This window comes from Protopterus annectens, chromosome 6.part0 (assembly GCF_019279795.1).
Source record: "Protopterus annectens isolate FY-2018-M chromosome 6.part0, PAN1.0, whole genome shotgun sequence".
NCBI classification, from domain to species: domain Eukaryota; kingdom Metazoa; phylum Chordata; order Ceratodontiformes; family Protopteridae; genus Protopterus; species Protopterus annectens.
The window spans coordinates 1,661,248,951-1,661,268,109 of NC_056737.1; the positions used below are offsets into that span (position 1 = coordinate 1,661,248,951).

At 41.4% G+C, this 19,159-nt stretch overlaps 1 protein-coding gene across 3 annotated transcripts in view; it reads left to right on the plus strand.

Annotated features, from left to right (window-relative positions):
- Window positions 1-19,159, plus strand: part of DYNC2LI1 (dynein cytoplasmic 2 light intermediate chain 1) — a 1,063,586-nt gene that overhangs the window by 537,703 nt on the left and 506,724 nt on the right. The window lies entirely within an intron of this gene.

Below are 19,159 nucleotides of genomic sequence, written 5' to 3' on the forward strand. Positions count from 1 at the left end.
ATAACGTTCGATGTATATAGTCCATCTCGCCTCACATTCTGACTTACCCTCCTACCTTCCCCCTTCCTGGAGGATCTGGAGGTTAGGTCTGATTTACAGAGTTCCCTTCACTTTTAGCTTATTCTTCTTTACCTGGATGTTATGCATGGGGTATGAATGAGTGTTCGCAGCAGACTAGATCTGGGGATATGGAGCAGTGCAGCATGGGATACCTGCTTAGCCCAGCCAATAGAAGACTTCGAGCTAAAAAAGTTTGGCCGAGTCGGAACCGATATTCGGCTCCAAACCCACGGGTAAGAATGTGAGGCGAGATGGACTATATACATTGAACATTATGGTGAGTACATAACTTCTTGTTCTCTCATACGGAGCAGGATTACTATCCCAACAACACATAATCAGTAGGGTAAAACTAACCTGTCTCACGATGGTCTAAACCCAGATAATTGAATTCCTTTTTTTCTGTCTTATGCTTTCTAATTTACAGATAATTAAGAATGATTTTTAATAAGTCATGCCAAAATATTATTTTCCCTTAAATGAAGCATAGAGCATTTACATCAGTATATGACCTGAAAGATTGCATACAGAATTGCTTACTCAGTAACTAATGCATACTTTATATATGAAGTAGAAAATAGCTGCAATATTAAACATAGCTGAATTTGAAATTGTTTAATTCATATAAACTGCAGTTACCTACTAAAGGGAATACACACACACACACACACACACACACACACACACACACACACACACACACACACACACACACACACACAAACATACTATGAGTGACATCTCATACTTTCTTATTATAAAAAGGAAAATACATTAACAGTTTTAAAATTGCTACTTAAATGGTATACTAAAAGAAATGACAGATAAACATCTTCACCTAAGTGTGGAAGCAACTCGGTGTAATCATTAGCTATAGTAACATTAGAAAAGCTGTTTCATTAAAACTAATAGTAAAACCTAAAAGCTGCTTGTCTTCCTAGTGCATAGATTTAGATAATGTTACTGTTCTTTTTAATAGAATGATTTATGATGTGCTGGATTGGGGGAGGGGGTGATTGCAGTTGCTATGGATGTGTGTTTTGATGTTGTTTAACAGTGGAGAGATTGTGAAGTTTTAAATGTCTTTGAAATAGTTTCTATACATAGATGAAATCTTCAGGTTCAATATGAAAGATATGGAAATTGTTGTGACTGATGGGTTGTCCCTATGTGATGTGCTTCTGCGATAGTTAGATATGAAGCCTCTCTCACCATAGCTTGTTTTATTTTTTTTACTTCATTTAGAACACATGAAGCTTTCTCTTGTAAACAGCTAGTGTTTGGTTGGAATTCCATTCCTTCTAAACAAGAGAACAGAGCTGTCCATGTTTGAGGACTCTGACCAGCAGCTTTAGAAGGTTAATTTGAATAAAAGGCGGGACTTTTTAAATATGCATTATCTCAAGTTTCACTGCAACTATAGTTAGATATATGAACTGGCATTGAAGAAGGGAAACGATTATATTATACCATGACCCCCTCATTAATATTCCAAAACGTGCACGCTGATTGGTCAGCGTGCACGTTGTAAATCGACTTATACGAATGGAAAAAGGTCCGTCGCCGGACTTTTCCATTAGTATAAGTTTTTTTTAAAACACTGTCTCGCTATGTTAAAGGAGTTTAACATAGCGACACAGGTTTAAAAAAAGCAACGGCGATCTCTGTTGCTTTTTTTAAAGCTGTCTCGCTATGTTAAACTCCTTTAACATAGCGACACAGTGTGTAAAAAGCAACGGAGATCTTGTTTTCTCCGTTGCTTTTTTTTTAAACCTGCCTCACTATGTTAAATGGGTTTAACATAGCGAGACAGCTTTAAAATAAGCAATGGAGATCTCCGATGTTCTTCATCTCACATTGCTGCAGTCCTTACACTTGGGTAGTCCGCTGTCCTCGGTCGGCCCGAATATCAAAGTATAAGGCTGACGTCGGTCAAGGCGCATTTGACTGACATCAGGACGTCAGGGTACAAATGCGCATGACCGACGTCATATCCTCAGTCTTTTTTGCCGCATGGTCCGATGCAGAAGCAGCGTTGCAAGTGCCGTTCGGCGTTCTGAAATTTTTCGAATTCGGAGTTTCAGACCGAGTCAAAGTTGGCTAAGTACCCTGTTGGGGAATATTTTAGTTTTTTCTTGCCTCAGTGGTTTACCGGATGTCAGAAAAAGTGAATAACTGTATTTCTTGTGGGAAACAGATACCGCATAGAGATTATCATACTTTGTGTATTCCTTGTTTAGGGCCTGAGCACGACGTTGTTGGGTGTCGCTCTTGTGCTTGATTCAATAAGCGCACTATAAAGAGAAGGTTAGATTGTGCCAGGTTAGTCTTCGGGAAGCGGTGCAATTATAAAATGCCGTCGGATGCTCCGACGCCCGCTTCTTCGAAGAAGCGCAAGGACAAAGCAGCTAAGCCTAGGCTAGAAGAACCGTCCGTCCCGGACGCCGGTTCTTTAGAGGTGTCGGTGGAGCCGGTGGTTCCACCGGAGGTTTCTTTGGAGTCCCAGGGAGAGACTTTGTTATTGCAGGATGTGGCCTCTCAGGAGGCAGGTCAGGCTGAAGGGGCTTCTCAGGTTACTGTACTCCCCTCCCTTCCTAGGGTGGTTAGGCCCTCTCCTTCTGTTTCCAAGGCTTTTCCCAGAGGCAGGCCAGGTTTAGCTTCAGTTGGTGTCACCCCTAGTTCTTCAGGAGCTGTGCCCAAGAAGCATATGCTTAAAATGGCAGAAGATTTGATTACTTTAATTAGAGGTTCTTTGCCCCCTCCTGAAAAGAGACCTAGGGTGGAACCTGAGCTAGGGAGTTTTGAGCAGGCTTCGGATGTTTCAGAGTCTTCGGCTGAAGACTTGCAGGAGTATTCTCCTTATTCTGATTCTGATGTGGATGATTCTACTCCTTCTGCTTCTCCTCCTGAGGATTTTTCTTTTTCAGAGACTCTTCATTCCATGAGGGAGCATTTTAAGTGGGAAGGTCAGGACTTCTCTGATTCCAGGAAAAGGCTTAGGGAATTTTTGTTTTTACCCCAGCATAGGCCTTTGGCTATACCTCCTGTTCTGGATGTGGTGGAAGATGTTTTTGCAGAGGCTTCTCTTAATCCTGATTCTTTGCCTCCTGCTCCTGTTAAACCGGATAGGTATTACAGGGTGCCTGAAGCTCATAAGTATCTTTTAAGAGTCCTAGGGCAGACCCAGAAACTGTTAGTCAGGGGCCTAAAGGTGTTAAGGCTTCTGTTGTCAAAAATCCGGTTCCTCCAGATAAAGAGGCCAGGGCTTTGGATAGATGGGGAAAGAAAGTTTATACTTCTTCCACCCTAGCTATGAGGGCTTTGAATTGCCAGTTTCACATGTTGAAATACCAAAACTATCTCCTTTCACAATTGAAGTCTAAGGTAGATGCTCTGGCGGAAGGTATTGAATGTAAAGAGTTACAAGATTTAGTACATGTTTCTGAACAGGTGGGTAAGCATTCTTTGCAATGTGGTTTTGATGCTGTACAGGCCTCGTCTAGGGTGGCTGCCACTGGGTCAGTTCTTCGCAGGCACGCCTGGCTGAGGGATCAGAATTTATCTGACCATGTTAAGACAAGGATTTTAGATGCTCCTTTACAATCTGATGTGTTGTTTGGTTCTCCTGTTGAGGCAGTCTTAAAGAAAATGGAAGACAAGGCTAAGTCTATGCAGACTGTTAAAGATTTTTGCAGGTTCAGCCTCCAAGTTTAGTAGAAATTGGCCTACCAAGGGGTGGACGTATCCTTCTTATGATTCCCAGTCTAGGGTAGGTCTAGACGTGGTAGGGCAGAGCTCAGGGCTCTTTCAGGCCTAGAACAGGGAGTTCACCTGCACAGTCTTCGGTGAGGGCAGGGGTCAGTCCTTTCGTAAACAGACCCAATGACCTACCTTTTCAGCTGCCAGAGCCTTCTCGTCTGGCAGCACCTTTGGGAGGAAGGTTGGCACTTTTCAAGGAAAATTGGAGTTTAATTACCCAAGACAGATGGGTATTGGATATCATACACCACGGTTACAGGTTTTATTTCCATACCTTGCCTCCTTTCAAAGGCATGCCAGACGTTCCTCCTCAGCAAAGAATAGAGGCTCACAAACAAATTTCTCTGTTACTTCAAATAGGGGCCATACAGCCGGTCCCTATGCCAGAAGTGGGCCTAGGATTTTATTCTCGCCTGTTCCTAGTACCAAAGAAAGGGAACACGTGGAGACCAATTTTGGATTTATCTACCCTCAACACTTATCTGGACATTCCCAAGTTCAAAATGTTGACGTTACAACAGCTTTTACCTCTGCTGGGCAAAGATCATTGGATGGTAACTTTGGATCTCAAAGAGGCTTACCTTCATGTTCCTATCAGACTGAGTTGCAGGAAGTATCTGCGCTGGCTGGGACTTCTCATTATCAGTTCTCTGCATTGCCCTTTGGCTTATCTACTGCCCAGAGTGTTCACGAAAGTTCTGGCTCCAGTGATAGCTTTCCTCAGGCTAAAAGGAATACAGATCTATCCTTATTTGGACGATTGCCTGATTCTGGCTCAAGGAAGGGACGAGCTTCTTCATCATTTGGAATATGTGATAGCAGTGCTAAGATGCCTGGGGTATTCTGTGAACGAAATAAAGTCCAGTCTAGTACCCTCTCAGGACATGTGCTTTCTGGGTGTAAGACTGAATACAGCATCCCAGATGGCCTTTTTGACCCCGGACAAACAAAAGAATCTTTCCCTTTACTTTCATCAATTGTCTCATCAGTCCGTGCTGACTGCAAGGACAGTCCTTCAAGCCTTGGGGTTCATGGCATCTTGTATTCTGGTGCTTCCCAATGCCAAACTGCATATGAGGAAGTTACAATGGTATCTCAAAAATGTATGGACACAGCACTGCCAGGATCTGGACACTGTCATTCAAATAATACCTTGCATTCAAAAGGAATTGTTGTGGTGGGCTCAGGAATGTCACCTAAACAAGGGACTCTCTGTGACCCGCCAGAGGCGCAGTCAGATTCTAACGACAGATGCCTCAGACAAAGCTTGGGGAGCTCATCTGAATGGAAAGTGGATACAAGACAAGTGGCCTGCCAGACTACAACATCTACATATCAACTTGAAGGAGATGTTAGCAGTCCAGTTTGCATTAATAGCTTTCAAGGATTTACTTCTTCCAGGGCAGGTGTTGATTCTAACAGACAACACAACTGTCATGTGGTACATCAACAAGCAAGGGGGAACACATTCGTATCCTCTATGCAGGCAAGCAATGATTTTGTGGGAGACTGCTCTCAGTTTACAGCTAAATCTTCAGGCAAGGTTTCTGCCGGGAGCACAGAACTCCTTAGCAGATGTGTTGAGCAGACGAATTCTGGATCCCCACGAGTGGAAATTGGATCCTCATTTATTTCAGAAATTGACAGTGTCATGGGGAACTCCAGACATAGATCTGTTCGCTTCTCCACTAAACCACCAGCTGCCAAAGTTTTGCACGAGAAGGTTTCATCCCACAGCTTGGAAAGTGGATGCTCTTTCTTTCAATTGGAGCAATCTTCATGTGTATGCCTTTCCACCTCTGCCTCTCCTCCCAAAGGTACTACTAAAGGCCAGACAGGACAAGCCAAGGATGATTTTGATAGCTCCAGATTGGCCTCGACAGCATTGGTACCCATTACTGAGAAGCCTGGTACGGGAGCCTTCATGGCCTTTGCCTTCGATTCCACACCTGTTGTCTCAGGAGGACAGTCATTTGCTCAATGTCAAGCTTCACTCTCTTCACCTAACAGCCTGGCATATTCTGTTTTGAACCATAGTGGGTCTCAACTTCCACAGCAAGTTTTGAATGTTATTTTGGAAGCTAGAAGGCCTAGTACAAGGAAAGTGTACGCAGATAAATGGAAGAGATTTTTATTTTGGAGTGCAGCAAAGGATTTTGATGTTTCTGAGCCTAATTTAAGTGCGGCTCTTCAATATCTTACTGAGTTACTGGACAAAGGGTTGTCCTTCTCTTCTATTAAGGTTCATGCTGCAGCAATTTCGCTCACTATGATTGTGACCCACCATTGTTTTCTCATCCTTTGTTCAAGCAATTTCTTAGAGGGCAAAGAATATAAGACCCCCAATGAGCACCTACTCCTGCTTGGGATCTCAATTTTGTGTTGGAGAAACTCACTCTACAACCTTTTGAGCCTGCAGCTACTACCGAGTTGAAATATTTATCATGGAAGACTGCTTTTTGTTGGCCATTACCTCTGCAAGAAGGGTTTCTGAGTTGCAGGCCCTTATGGCGGTTGAGCCTTTCTTAATTTTCCATAAGGATAGGGTATCTTTACGTACTAATCCTTCCTTTATGCCTAAAGTGGTTTCTAGTGTGGCTTTAAACCAAACTATTCATTTGCCTACTTTTTATGCAAATCCCCAAAATAAAGGGGAAAAGATTTTGCACACTTTAGATGTACACAGGCAGTTGCGATATTATTTGGACAGAACTAAAGGGTTCAGGCAGTCTCAGCAGTTATTTGTTTCTTTTGCTTTGAGTTCTCAGGGCAAGCCTGTGTCAAAACAAACTATTTCTAAGTGGATCGGGTTTTGCATTGCTTTCTGTTATTCCCATCATGGCAAGGAGATTCCAGCTGGGATTAGGCCTCATTCCACTAGGGCTACTGCCACTTCGACAGCTTTGTGGGGGGTGGCAACTAAGGATATTTTGGAGGCAGCTACTTGGAGTTCAGTGCATACTTTCTCTAGGCATTATCACCTACCACTTTATTCTAAATCTAGGGCTGGTTTTGCCACTGCTATTTTGCAGGGCATTTTGGCAGCTCCTGCTTCCTTATAGTTTGGCCATCCTCCCTTACCTCTGCTTTGGGATTCTACCCAAGTGTAAGGACTGCAGCAATGTGAGATGAAGAACATAGTACAGTTTTGTACCTACCATAAATGTAGATGTTTCAAGATCCACATTGCTGCAGTCCAATTTACCCTCCCTCCTTCCCCTCTGTGGTTAGAGGCGGTTGTGTGGGTTGGGTTGTCAATATGGTGTATATTGTATATATTGTACATATTTTTAGTGCAGGGTGGTTGGTTGGTTGTTTGCTGTCTTTTGGTTTTTGACCTTTCTTTTTAGGGTCTTCTGACATCTGGGGCAAGAAAAGACTGAGGATATGACGTCGGTCATGCGCATTTGTACCCTGACGTCCTGATGTCAGTCAAATGCGCCTTGACCGACGTCAGCCTTATACTTTGATATTCGGGCCGACCGAGGACAGTGGACTACCCAAGTGTAAGGACTGCAGCAATGTGGATCTTCGAACATCTACATTTATGGTAGGTACAAAACTGTACTTTGCTTATTTTAAAGCTGTCTCGCTATGTTAAACCCATTTAACATAGCGAAACAGTAAAAAGCAACGGAGATCTTGCTTTCTCCGTTGCTTTTGCCCACAGCTCTGATGTACTGTGTAGGCATGTGCAGTACATCAGAACTTCCGCGGAATACCAGACAGCTGTGGAAGGGCAGTAAGGAGGCATTATACAATGCCATTATTTAAGAAAAGTAATTATTTTTTTTCTTAAATAATGTAATCGTATAATAGCAATAACCCACTTCTGGGTGTGGGTAATGCTGGATTTACCCACGGTTGGCTTTGTTTCGCCCTCGGGACCAAACCACACCAACCGTGGGTAAATCCAGCATTACCCACACCCAGACATGGGTTGTTGCTATATTATACCATGACCCCCCCAGTAATATTCCAAAACGTAAATTTGTAAATCGACTTATACTAATGGAAAAAGGTCCGGTCGCCCGGACTTTTTCCATTAGTATAAGTCTCTTTTAAAACACTGTCTCGCTATGTTAAAAGAGTTTAACATAGCGACACAGGTTTAAAAAAAGCAACGGAGATCTCCGTTGCTTTTTTAAAGCTGTCTCGCTATGTTAAACTCCTTTAACATAGCGACACAGTGTGTAAAAAGCAACGGAGATCTTGCTTTCTCCGTTGCTTTTTTTAAACCTGTCTCGCTATGTTAAACCCATTTAACATAGCGAGACAGGTTTAAAATAACGGAGAAAGCAAGATCTCCGTTGCTTTTACTGTTTGCTATGTTAAATGGGTTTAACATAGCGAGACAGCTTTAAAATAAGCAACGGACATCTCCATCGCTTATTTTAAAGCTGTCTCGCTATGTTAAACCCATTTAACATAGCAAAACAGTAAAAAGCAACAGAGATCTTGCTTTCTCCGTTGCTTTTGGCCACAGCTCTGATGTACTGCATAGGCATGAGCAGTACATCAGAACTGCCATGATACCAGACAGCCGGAAGGGCAGCAAAGAGGTATTATACAATGCCATTATTTAAGAAAAGTAATTATTTCTTTTCTTAAATAATGTCATAATATAGCAATAACCCACTTCTGGTGTAATGCGGATTTACCCACGGTTGTCTTTGTTTGGTCCCTCGGGACCAAATCACTCCAACTGTGTGTAAATCCCGCATTACCCACACCCAGGCGTGGGTTATTGCTATAATGTTACATGTACTGTGAAATACCTTTGACTACACTTATAAGTAAATATGAATTTGAAAGCAAGCATTTGAAGTTTGATAGTAGTTGTCAACAGATGGTAAAATGAATATATATATATATATATATATATATATATATATATATATATATATATACACACATATATATATATATATATATATATATATATATATATACATATATATATATATATATATATATATATATATATATATATATAAATATTTATATATAAATATATGATGTTTAGAGCTTCATTATTAGAGGCTTGACATACATGATATGAATATGTTGTCAGTACACTTGAAAGTCTCATACATAAATCAAAATCAGAAATAAACTGTATACTTGACAGAAACAACATAGAAGACTTTCATTTACAGTAATAAACCACTGAATACAAACAAATAATGAAATATTGTTTAAAAATTGTCAAACAACTATTCATTTACTGTAATATAATCTTGCAAAGATGGAATAGAAGGGTCTGAAAGTACATCGGTCTTATGGTGGGACACGCCACAAAACATTTTAAATTGTTGTGTAGCAAGCAGTCTTTCATATTTTATACTATTAGTTGATGAATTTCAAAACTATGCATAGATAAGGAACTTTAACACCTTAATGAACACATAAATCTGGAGAATATATATGTTAATAACAAGTTAAGATGTGAAATAATTGTTCTACTATTATATATTACCAATGCTTTAAAGGCATCATATTTGATTGTAGTAAAGTAGACTTTTTTTTTTTGTCAGGGTATTGGATGGATGTGTTTGCTTGGATGGTTAGACTATTCAAGCAAGGAGCGTTAGACTCCATGGGGGTAAGAGGGATTTTAAAAGCAAATGTTTAGTTATAATTATATTTTTTAGCTTTTTTCGAGTGTCCACAATAGTAACTATTTTATGCCTACTCAAACCTTCAAATGTTAATGTTCACATGGTAATTACTGGGCAGTTCTTTACTAACAGAGTGTCATTATGCATGAAAAGTGCATGTATACTTTTGATCAGTAGGATAAGTGACATTTATTTACTGTATTTCCATAAATGTCAAAGGATTAAATAATAGATGCAAGAGAGGTAGCTGAAACAGATATCTGAAGTTTAATTCTCAAGTTAGTTTTTTTTACAGGAAGCGCACTTATTAACAGAAGACATAGGCTAAATACTAAAAACTACACTATATTATCAAGTTCACAGCATAATCAAAAAGGGGGGGGTTGCTATATTATGGAGAAATTCACTGCCTATGCCTATGGTTATAGAAACATATCAAGATGATAAAGGCATGCTTTGTACTGTAACTATAAAGTATAATAAGAGGATATTAACTCTTATTAACTTGTATTGAATTCCTGGCATAAGTATTAAAACAGTTAACCATCATCTAGAACAAGTAATTCAGAACATGAAAGGCAATATCATTCTAGCAGAAACATTAATTGTATACTGTCACTAAGTAATACTAACACAGTAGGTAAAAGAAGAATACACACACATCTGCAAAGGCATTGTTAACGTTTACCGAATTGTTTCATCTTAGAGACAAAAATGAATTTTCAGAATCAAATTCATTATTTTTTTTTACCCATTATTCCCATAGACACAGGATGCAATCCAGAATTAACAGAAATTATGTCTCTAATGATCTGACTGATACACTAGGCAAAGTCAAAACAGTAACCTGTCTGCTTTCAGATCACAATGGAATTATCTTTGTGCTGTTTTCTAAATCTAATAATAATGTTAAAATCAGAAGATTATCAGCATCTATAATTTGTTTAAAAGAATTTAAGGACTTTTTTTATTAAAGAAATCCTTTCCTTTATAGAAATTAATAATATAAAAGATACTTCAGAAATTTATTTATGGGATGCAGTGAAACATATCTTTTTGGTAGAGTTACTAATTGGTTGTCAAATAAAAAATGGGATAAAGAATTACATAAAATACAAGAAAAACTTTATAAGTAAAAATTAGAAAATCTTACACATAAAAATAATAATATAGAAGAGATTAATAAGCTAAACAACAAATACTTGGAAATCTTAAACCATAAAACTAAAATCAACCTTGAGAAGTTTAAGATGATTAACTTCTCTATTAACCTAAAATCTGTGTGCAATTTAACCACAAAAAAAAAAAAAATTACTCAGTAAGTCCAATCACATAAAAAAGTCTAGTCAAATAGGAAGAAAACAAAATTAGCAGAAATGGAAGATAGTCTAAAGGAATTCATAGATTAGTATAATAAAATCAATCAACATAATATATTAATGGAGAAAAACAGTTAAAATAGTTATCAAAAATATAAAAACTAATATCTGATGACCAAATGAAATTAATTGACAAATCAGTCTCAATGTCTGAACTGCAAAGTCAAATTTCTAAACTGAAACCTAATAAAGCACCAGGTAATGAGGGGTTATAGCTCAACTTTATAAGCTGTTAGCCAAAGAAGCCCTAGATGTACTACACAATGTTTTCTCAGTAGTCAAGGACCCAGCTAAAGTTCTTCCTTCCTTGAAACATACCCTTATGTCTCCAATTTTAAAAACTGATAAAGATCCTACCGAATGCTCTTCATACAGGCTGATTTCACTTCTAGATGTAGATTATAAACTATTCTTGGCAATTCAAGCTAATATATTAAAATATATTCTACCCTCCATGATTGAAGAAGATCAAACTGGCTTTATCTTAAACAGAAATACTTATGATAATATTAAAAAAAAAAATCACAGTAATTGACAATGCAAATAAAACAAAAGAGAACTTATCATTAATGGGTCTTGATATTAATAGTGCTTTTGACTCTATGAACTGGAAATACCTCTGTCTGGTTTTAGAAGATATAATTTCTTAAGTAACTTCACACATCTTTTTTAATCTTTATAATGATTGTTTTGCAAATGTTAAAATATGTACTTTTATTTCTGATTCTGTACAAAATTTGAAAGGATCCAAACAAGGATGACCGTTTTCACCTCTGCTTTTACCCTAATTATGGAATCATTTGCTAATTTTCTCAGATGAAATATAGATATAAAAGGTATTAACATAAATGAGAATTTAAACTCTGAAATTCAGCTCTTTGCTGATGACATCCTACTAACATTAAATGACAATGATAATACTCTAGCTGCAATTTTCTTAACAATGGATATATTTAAAAGAAAATCTGGTTTAACATTTAACAATGAGAAAACAAAAATCCTACTCACAAATACAAATAAGAATAGAATCAAAACTAAATCCATTAAATATAATGTCAAAGAAAATAAAATATAACAGATAACATTAAATGTTAAGTTGTCTATCTCGCCTTCATTCTTGCTGGTTGGGTTCGGAGCTGATCCTCGGCTCCGACTCGGCCATCTACTAAAGCTCGAGAGCTATTTACTGGCCTGAGGCCTCCCCATATCCCACAATGTTTGGCGCTAGATACCCAGATCTCATTTGTCGCTTCAGCTACGAGGTTGTGATTTTACTGGCTCAGGTCGTATTATTCCTTTTTTGTTTTATTAGCTAAAATTTAACCTTGTATTTTTAGTATATTTAGATAGTCTTCCCTTTTAGTGTAGTTAGACTGTGTATCCCCTAGTTTATACTATCTAGGAAACTCATTTTTTGTTAGAGAGCCCCCCCCCCCCCTTTGTTTCTTCTCTTTAGTGGCTAACCCCACCCCTTTGGTACTTAATAGGAGTAGTGTTTAGCCTTATAGTATTTGTATGTTTTTATTAAGGATAGTTGTTGTTGTTATTAAGTGTGGTGATAGTTTTTTGTAGTTATTATTGTTAGCTTAACTAGTGTGGGTGTGTGAGTGTTTCTGTGTGCCTAGTTTAAGCACTAGTTTAATTTTTCTCTCTTTAGTATCCCCTTACCAGTATGTCCAAAGAAACTAAAGTTTCAGGCTTCAAGAAGTGTGACTCGTGCTGTCAGAAGATGTCTCTGACAGACGGTCACACTTCTTGTGTGCATTGCTTGGGTTCCGTACACCTGCAGGACTCCTGCTCGGTCTGTCATGCCTTCAGCCTGAGAGTCCTGCAGGAGCATAGGAACAAGCTTATTTTGAGAGGCTTACTTAAGCCAGAGGGATCCCCGGCGAAGCCTCAGTCGGGGAAATCCTCAAAGCCTGCCAAACCGTCGGCTCCCAGTTTGGAGGCGTCGCCGGGTGGAGCATCTTCCTCCTCTTCGGTTCTGGCTGGAGCTGACATCTCTAGACCTCAATTGGCTCTGACTTTAGTGTCGGACCCATCTTTGGGCCGAAAATGTTCTAGGTCCCCTTCCCTAGAATTGGTTTGTTCAGCTCCGAGGTCACCATTGCTTCAGTCTGAACAAAGCCATAGATCCCACTCCTCTCGGTCCTCCAGGCTATCTGATCATGACTTGGAGAGGGTGGTCAGTAGACTGTTAACCAGCCCTTCTCAACAGACTGTCGCTGTCCCGGTGTCTTCAGTAATTCCTCCTCTGACTCCCCCTTTGCGTTTGGAGCCGGAGCTGGTTGGGGCTCGAATCTTGGAAACATTGGAGCCGATACCACACCTTTCGGCTCCTTTGTCAGCTCCGATCTCTTCATTGGTTCCTTCCTTGGAGGGATCTAGGTGCTGGGACTCCCTCGTCGGCTCTGAGGGGGCGAGTGGCATCGGACCCTTGTCCGACCCCATTCTCCCTCTTGGGGCTTCAGCGCAGGTGAGCTTGGCCCTGACATCGGCCTCGGAGCCGTCCCTCTCGGTGCCGGGAGGGGTTCACGTCTCCTCGAAGCGGGGACCTTCTGCTCTGCCTGATAAGGGCGCCTTCGAGGTCATGAGAAGCGTGCTGACTCCTGAGTCGGCTCCTCGATCGGCCCCTTTGGCTCCTCCCCCCATGGTGCCTGCATTGGTCTCTGCCCACCCTCCTGACCCCAAGCGTGGAGAACAGACACTCCAGGTCGCCCCATTGGGCGTATCTTCCTCTTCCGAGGCCTCCCCTGATCTTTCAGAGGAGCCCCCTCGGAAGAGAAAATGTAAGAGGAAACATGTCGACTCCCCCGAGTCAGTCACATCTGATACCGACTTGGAGGATTCGGAAGGGTCCCCAAGATCCCCCTCTGAGGATGTCTCCTTTTCAGACATCCTAGAGATCCTTAAGCAGAGGGGGAGCTGGACTGCCCTTATCCCTTCCGAGGATGAGTCTGTGTACCTGGACGCATTTGGTTCTCACCCTTCCACCTCCTGGGTGTCTCCACCCTTTGACCCGCTCATGGAAGTAGTGGCTCGAAGGGCGTGGTCAGCCCCGGACACAGTGGAACCAACTCCCCGTAGGCCCACTAAGTTCATTACAGCCCCACCCAACAAACAATTTTTGACAAAAGGTGTCCCCGTTGATGCCATGGTGGTGGCAGCAGCCACGAAGAAGGAGTTGGCTGACCCTTCGGTGCCTGTCCATCCACATAATAAAGAGTCTAGGACAATGGACAGGTATGGGAAGCGGATGTTTTCCTCAGCAACTATTTCCATGCGGTCGCTGAATTATCTGTGCCACTTCACCCGCCTTCAAAGGGATCTTCTCAAAGAACTGGGTGATATCCTTCAGGATCCATCAGCTGCGGGGGCTCAAGATAAGATTAACTCCCAGCTGGCGACCCTTAACTCAGTGGTCAACTCCTCCATGCGGCTCATTTCTTATGCAGCTGATGGGGCGAGTAGGGCTGCAGGTACAGGCATGGCTTTGAGAAGACATGCCTGGATGCGGCTATGTAACTTTGCTGACCCCTTTAAGGCGTCCTTCACCAATACCCCCTTCGATGGTTCGGCTCTGTTTGGACCACAGGTGAAGGATACCCTTACCAGGTGTGAGCAGGAAGGCAAGACTGTCTCTGCCATGGGAGTCCATTTTTCTACTCCCTTTAGACCATACCCTAAAGGTCAGAAGAGTGGGAAAATGTGGTTTCGGAAACCCCATGGAGTCATGTCTGACACACGTGGCAAGTTTCTCTCCAGGGGCAGGGGAGGGAACAATAATAGATGCCACCCGAGGGGCAGAGGGGGTCCGCAAAATCAGGGTAGCAGAGAATCTTTCTCTGACAAACCCTTTCAGCACCCCTGAGGGGCTGCCCGACTGTCCACCTTTGGAGGCAGTCGGGGGAAGATTCTCACTGTACCCAGAAGCCTGGCAACTCCTCACACAAGACAAATGTGTACGGTCCATCATATCCGAGGGTTACAAAATCCCCTTTGTCCACACCCCTGTACAAACAACCAAGTCCCTTCCAGATGTTCCTCCTGGTCTAAGGGAACAAGCAGTGCCAGAAATTTCAAAACTGCTAGAAAAAAGGGCCATCCAGCCAGTCCCAGCAGACCAGCAAGGATCCGGAATTTACTCCAAGTTCTTTTTGGTACCAAAAAAGACAGGGGACTGGAGACCCATTTTGGATCTCAGCAGGTTAAACAAATCTGTTCAAAGAACGAAGTTCCGGATGGTCACGCTTCAGTCCATTCTACCCTTTTTGGGTCAGGACAATTGGATGTGTTCCATAGACCTTCAGGATGCGTACTACCATATCAAAATGGACAGGCGCTCCAAAAGGTTTCTCCGCTTCTGGCTGGGAGCCAGTCACTATCAATTCAGAACCCTGCCTTTTGGTCTCACCACAGCCCCCAGGGGTTCACCAAATGCATGGCAGTGGTTATGGCTCACCTGAGATGGCGAGGATTCCAGGTGTTTCCATATCCAGACAACTGGCTCCTTACTGATTCCACCAGGCATCAGCTACTGCGAGCCAGGGATTATACCATCCAAACTTGCTCCGAGCTAGGTACCTCAATAAATTTCAAAAAATCTGCATTGTCGCCTTGTCAGTCTATAACCTTTATAGGCGCAAGATTAAATACAAAAGATCTGTCCGCAAAACTTCCTCTAGACAGAGTGTCAGACATTTGCCGGCATGTACAGGTCTTACTACAGTGCAAGAGGATTCAGGCCAGATTTGTACTAAAACCGTTGGGTCTCATGGCAGCAGCAATCGTACTAGTTCCCCTGGCTCGTTTTCACATGCGGATTCTTCAGTGGATGCTTTTTACCCAATGGTCCTTTCAGCAACTGCCGATGTCTCACAAGATAATAATCACTCAATCATGCAACGACCACCTGGCTTGGATGGTCTCCCCTCTAGTACTCCAGGGCAGACCGTTTGTTCTTCCTCCTCCTGTTGCCACAGTGACCATTGATGCCTCCCTGATCGGGTGGGGGGGGGCATTTTCAGGGCAGGACTGTCCAGGGCACTTGGCAACCTCTAGAGTACCACCTGCACATAAATGTCTTGGAGATGAGAGCGGTGCTTTTAGCGTTGCAAGCTCTTCAGGACTCTCTACCCACCGGGACTATTGCAATTCAAACAGACAATATGTCTGTAGTGTGGTACATCAACAAGCAGGGCGGAACCAAGTCATATCCCTTATGTCGAGAAGCACTCAGACTCTGGCAGTGGGAAATCTCCTCTCAACGGTTTCTGATAGCAACGCACATCCCCGGGAAGTCCAGTGTCATAGCGGACAGGCTAAGCAGAGCTATTCTCATGCCTTACGAGTGGTCTCTCAATCAGTCAGTAGCGGACAAAATTTTCCGCAGATGGGGTCAACCTTGCTGCGACCTTTTTGCAACTCCTCTCAACAGCAAGTGCGACGATTTCTTCACTCTCTTCCCTCTTCCTGGCCACTCCCCCAGAGACGCTGTAGTTCACGATTGGCCCCGGGGTCTTCTGTATGCATTCCCACCTTTTCCCCTAATTCCCAAGCTAATTCAGAAGGCGACCGCATTGGGATCCAGGATGATCCTCATTGCCCCTTACTAGCCTTGACAAATTTGGTTCCCATTCTGCATCATCACCTGCTGGAGCAGCCTTGGAATCTGGACCCAGTGCCAAACCTCTTGGTCCATCAGTCGGGTGGGCTGCACCAATCCCTTCAGTCTCTCAACCTCACGGCTTGGTTGCTCCACTTCCAACCTTAGCCAGGCTTCCACATATTTCTCAGCCGGTGCATGAAATCATCCTTTCTTCACATAAATCTACCACCAGGAAGACTTATGCTAGTAAGTGGAAACATTTCTCTTTCTGGGCAGAGGCTAGGAATATAGATCCCTTTACAGCCCCTGTCAATCACATTCTAGATTTTTTAGCAGAACTTTTTCAAGCTGGCTCCTCGTCTGCCACCATTAGGGTCCAATTAGCTGCTATTGCCAGCATCATGTCCCACAAACTTTGCAAGGCCTTTCTTAAAGGGACTGTTTTGCTTAGGCCCCCGGTCAGAGATCCCCCATCTCCGTGGGATTTAAACTTGATATTAGCTTCCTTGATTCTTCCTCCTTTTGAACCTGTGGCTTCCTGTTCCTTAAAATTACTCTCCTGGAAGACTCTCCTTTTAGTGGCCATCACCTCAGCTAGGAGAGTTTCGGAACTTCAAGCCCTCTGTATTGGTCATCCTTACCTTGTGTTTCATAAGGATAGAGTTTCACTCAGGACTAATCCTTCATTTCTGCCCAAGATACCTTCCGAAACAAACCTGAATCTGGCTATTGATCTACCTGTCTTTTTTCCTAACTATTCGAACAAAGCTGAACAAAAGTTACACCAATTGGACGTTCATGGGCAGTTAAGTTTATATTTGGATAGGACTAAGCAAACAAGAAAATCAGACCAACTCTTCCTGTCCTATGGTGAGGGCAAACAGGGACTACCAATTTCTAAAGTAACTTTATCCAGGTGGTTGTCCTCTATTATTACTTTGATTTATCAACTGAGACATAAAGAACTCCCTACTAAACCTAATGGTCATTCCACCAGAGCGTTAGCTACTTCGGTAGCTTTTCAAGCAAGACTACCAATGGAATCTATTTGTGCTGCAGCCACATGGGCCACTCCTCATACTTTCATTTCACATTACAAGTTGGATGTGGCCTCTAGGAGTAGAGGTGATTTTGGTTCCAGTGTGCTCAAGAGTCTGTTCCGATGAGCCACTCAGGAACTAAGGTGCTAGGGATGCTGTCCCAACCAGCAAGAATGAAGGCGAGATAGACAACTTAACATTAAGAAGTTATATACCTACCATAATGTTCCATGTTGGTTGTCTTCTTCTCGCCTTCTTTCTTGCATCCCACCCTCCATCCCCCTAGCCTGGACAGACCAAGAATAGTCCCTTTTTGAGGCCTTCTTCCTCTGGCTAATTCTTATCTGGGTTATGTCCTTCCTCTGTTTTACTACTGTAGGTAAACCTTGTAGTTTGGACAGGTGTCCTTGAAATTTTTCTGTGGTGTTAGCTCTGCCAAACGAGATCTGGGTATCTAGCGCCAAGCATTGTGGGATATGGGGAGGCCTCGAGCCAGTAAATAGTTCTCGAGCTTTAGTAGATGGCCGAGTCGGAGCCGAGGATTTTCTCCGAACCCAACCAGCAATAAAGAAGGCAAGAAGAAGACAACCAACATGGAACGTTATGGTAGGTACATAACTTCTTAATATGTAATAAACCATAATTATTCTAACAGTATACACAATATAAAGACGTTAATAGATAAATGGAGTAACATTTTCTTCATGATAGAAGACTCTAATAGATAAATGGAGTAACATTTTCTTCATGATAGAAGAGAGGTTATCTATAATCAAAATGATTATCTTACCAAAAATATTATGTATTATACATCACTATCATTACCCCCCCCCCCCCCACAAAAAGTTGTATTAAAGAATTTAACACTTTAATTTTGCAATTTCTCTGGTATCCCAATAATCCAGGAATTGCTTTAAACCATCATATAAGAGACTGGGCAGCAGGAGGGATAGGGCTACCAGATATAGATTTATATTCATTATCATCAATTATAAAAACAATATATCGTTGGATTAATAACCCACAGCTAGGTAGAAAGAGTTTTTAGGAATTTATTTTTATAAACCTCAAAAATAATAGATATTCCAATAATTATCTCATAGTAAATAGTCTACATTGGTTATTAAAGGATTATCTTATAGGAACAAAGTCAACAAACAAGTGACTCATTTCATTTCTACTGTATTAAACACTTTTAAAAATTTATATGTATAAACCTGGCATATAAAGCATGGATCTTTTTTATATTTCCTATGGCATATACCCAAAATAACATCTCCACCTCAAAGTTAGAAACAATGATCACATTTAAAGAGAAAAATCCGCTATCTGGTTTCAATTAATGAAAGATGAAAAGCTACATTCTGCTGATTATATTAAGAACAAATATAATTTAGATAAAGACATGTAGCTAGATGTACAATCCTGCAGACATTTAGAAGGGGAAATTAAGTTAATGCAGCCAAGGATGAGAGATCATATCCCAGAATTAATTGAATATTTAATATTCTTAATGCAACAAAACACATTGGGACATGGTCTCTTATCTAAATTATATAGAGTTTTGAGGAGCGAAACAAAAAGTTGCAATGATAATTACTGGAATTATTTTACCCAAATTAATAATAGACCTCCTAGTGAAGAAGATACAAGATTAATTTTAATGTCTTCTAAACATGCTTTTTCATATCT